The 3,564-nt window shown below is 40.0% G+C and overlaps 1 pseudogene; it reads left to right on the forward strand.

Annotated features, from left to right (window-relative positions):
* Positions 1–591: 591 nt before the first annotated feature.
* On the forward strand, positions 592–706 carry LOC132180173 (small nucleolar RNA Z247; annotated as a pseudogene).
* The last annotated feature ends 2,858 nt before the right edge of the window (positions 707–3,564 follow it).

The following is a 3,564-nucleotide window of genomic DNA, read 5'->3' on the forward strand; positions in this document are numbered from 1 at the left end:
ACACTTTGCACCTCTGTATATAATGCTATAGCATACTCTGTTTTTGTATCAAGGAAAATTTTCATTGTTATTCAAAATTATTTTATGGTATCAGAGCAAAAAGGCCTACACCTAAATTTGATCCTATGGCTTCTAGCTCTTTCGCTCTCCTCTTTGCTTTCCCCAATATTTCACAAGGTAGCTTTACCAAACTTGAAGGCGGCAACAATTATTTGCAATGGCAGTCTCAATTTAATCTAGCATTACGTAGCTACGAGTTAATGGGTATTGTGGATGGTTCTGAGCCATGTCCACAACAGATCTGACCGATGATCAAGGGAGGAAAATACTTGATCATGGACTAAGAGAGACCAGTTTCTACTGAGTTGGATTAATGTCACACTCACAAACAAAGTGTTGTCCACGATGTATGAACTCAACACATCAAGGCAGGTTTGGTCTGCTTTTGCAAATTGTTTTGCCTCTTAGTCAGCATCTCGCATAGCAAATCTCAAGCGTCAATTACAGACTCTTAGCCAAGGCTCTAAGACAAGTACTGAATATCTCCAAGATGCTAAATCATTGGCGGATCAATTGGCTACTATAGGTAAGACTATTGATGATGATGATCTCATCTCATATGTCATTGGAGGTTTAAATCCTTCTTTCAATGCATTTATCACTGTTGTCTCATTTACTACCTGAGATAAATCACTAATGTTTGATCATTTTCAAAATGAACTTTTGAATCATGAAATGTTGATTACTCAACAATAGTCAAATATCACGAATGCTTCAAGCTTTGCACTGTTCACCCAGAAACCATCACAACAATTTCCTCCAAAGAACAAGTAGCAATGGAACCATCTTTTTCGGCCTTCCAACTTCAAGCCATTCTCTGGCTTTTATGGACAACGTGCTCCTCCTAGACCAACTACTCCAAAACAAAATTTCAACACTAACATCAATGATTTTCACAACAGCAGCTCTCAATCCGCAGAACCTGGGAATTACTTCACTAATTTTAGCACTCGTCCTCCATGCCAAATTTGTGGGAAAACCAGTCACTAGGCACTTGATTGCTTCCATCGCATGGACTACTCTTATCAAGGACGCCACCCTCCACCACAACTTGTAGCAATGGTGGCCCAAGCTAATGTTGTGTACGACGACCAGTGGTACGCCGATAGCGAAGCAAATGTGCATATCACCAATGAACTTGAAAACCAATCAATTCAACAACCTTTCCACCAAGAGAACACAGTGGCCGTTGGCAATGGTGATGGTCTTGCCATAGTGAACATGGGTTTAACTACTCTATCTTCTTTTCATTCTAAATTTCATCTCCATAATGTTTTACATTGTTCTTCTGCTTCAGCAAATTTGTTATCTATCCAAAAATTTTGTACAGACAATTTTTGTTATTTTATACTAACATCGACTCATTTCTTTATCAAGGATCTCAAAACTCATGTCACCCTACTAGAGGGCAGAAGTGAGAATGGGCTCTATCCAATAAGGCTGCAAAGGAATTCTCTCGAAAATTAAGACATATCTTAGAAACTGGACTCACTCTTTTTGCTCGCTCTCAATTATCACACAAGTTTTGGGTAGATGCCTTCTTAATTGCTGTGCATATTATCAATAGGCTTCTTACTCTTACACTTGATAATGTCTCTTTTTACCAAACTTCATGGCAAGGATCCTAATTACCAATGTATGCATGTTTTTGGCTGCAAGAGTTATCCTTTGCTTAAGCCTTACAACAAACATAAATTGGAATATAGATCCAAGCCATGCATTTTCTTAGGGTATCATTATGCAGGGTACAAGTGTCTCGACCCGACTACCAACAAGGTCTACCTATCTCGACATGTGATATTTGATGAGAGTTCCTTTCCAGCCAAGGAGAAAGCTGCTACCACAATGCCTACTCACAATGAGCCTTCCTTGATGATACCTGTAAGTTTTCCTTCACCTCATATTGTTGTAATTTCTTCTACTACAAATTCAGCCTCTATGTCTACTACCGAGAACAATCCACAGCCAACAGAATCTCTCACTTTTTCCTCATCTCCAGTATCACATGATGTGTCTTCCTCTTCACATGATAATTCTGGAAGCCCCCCACTTGTAGAATTTAATTCTGCAGCTACCCAAGACACACCTCTAGCAAAATTAAATTCTGCTGCACCAGTTTCTGCAGATTTTAATTATGCAGCTCATACTGAATCTTCACCTTCTACTACCATTGTTCCAAGTCCTCTTGCTCTTTCTCATCCTATGACCACTCGGTCACAAACGGGTTCCTTCAAGCCAAAGTCATTCTCTGATTATAAGATGTTCTCATCTTCCAAATATCGTCTCACTGTCCTGCACACTATCCTTAGAGAGATTGAACCCAGTTCATATCGCAAGGCAGCCACTGATCCTCGGTGGCAGGAGGCTATGCAACATGGATTTGGTGCATTACTCTCCAACCATACATGTTCTCTTTGTCTTAGACCTACTTCACATAATGTTATTCATAACAAATGGTCTACAAGATTAAACAAAAGCCTGATGGATCAATTGAAAGATTTAAAGCCCTGTTGGTGGCAAAAGGCTTTGAGCAATTAAATAGGATAGATTACACTGAAACTTTCAATCCAGTGATAAAACCATCTACTATCCGTATTGTCTTGGCTTTGGCTGTCCAATTTGATTGGTCAATAGGGCAATTGGAAGTTTTCAATGCCTTCTTACATGGATATTTGGCAGAAGATGTCTTTATAGAGCAACCGCCTGGTTTCATTGACAAGGAGCATCCAGAGTTTGTATGTAAGCTGCACAAATCCATCTATGGTTTGAAACAAGCTCCTATAGCATGGTTTAATTGGCTTTCTACCTTTCTCTTGGAGCTAGGCTTCACAGCTTCTCTTGTTGACTCATCCTTGTTTCTTTATCACGATGGTGCTATTAAATTGTTTCTACTCATCTATGTTGATGATATAATTGTGATAGGAACTCACTCCAAGGTTATTAGTGCACTAATATCTCACTTGCAGCAAGAGTTTCCTTTAAAGGATTTGGGATATCTTTTATTCTTCTTGGGGATTCAAGCCACACATACTTCTCATGGATTGCACCTAAGTCAATCCAAGTATATTGCAGACCTACTGTCACGAGTTCATATGGATGGTTCCAAGCTTGCTAAATCCCCATGTGGTAGTGGTGTGAAGTTGTCGCAGTTTGATGGTGAACACTTACCAGAACCTAGCTTTTATCGACATGTGGTGGGTGCCCTCCAATATTCCACACTCACTAGACTAGAGATTGCCTTTTCTGTTAATCAATTGTGCCAACACCTCCATTCTCCTACCTCCACTCATTGGGCCTCTGCCAAAAGGGTCTTACTCTATCTCAAGTGTACTGTGGGTGATGGTTTGTGTTTTACACCAAGGGTAGGCTTCAGCTACAAGCGCATTGTGATTCTGACTGGGTTGGGAGCCCAGATGATTGAAGATCCACCTCAGGTTTTGCAGTTTATCTTGTATCTTGGAGTGCAAAGAAACAATCAGTCGTTTCTAGGTCAAGTACTGAAGC

This window comes from Corylus avellana, chromosome ca4 (assembly GCF_901000735.1).
Source record: "Corylus avellana chromosome ca4, CavTom2PMs-1.0".
Taxonomy (NCBI): Eukaryota; Viridiplantae; Streptophyta; class Magnoliopsida; order Fagales; family Betulaceae; genus Corylus; species Corylus avellana.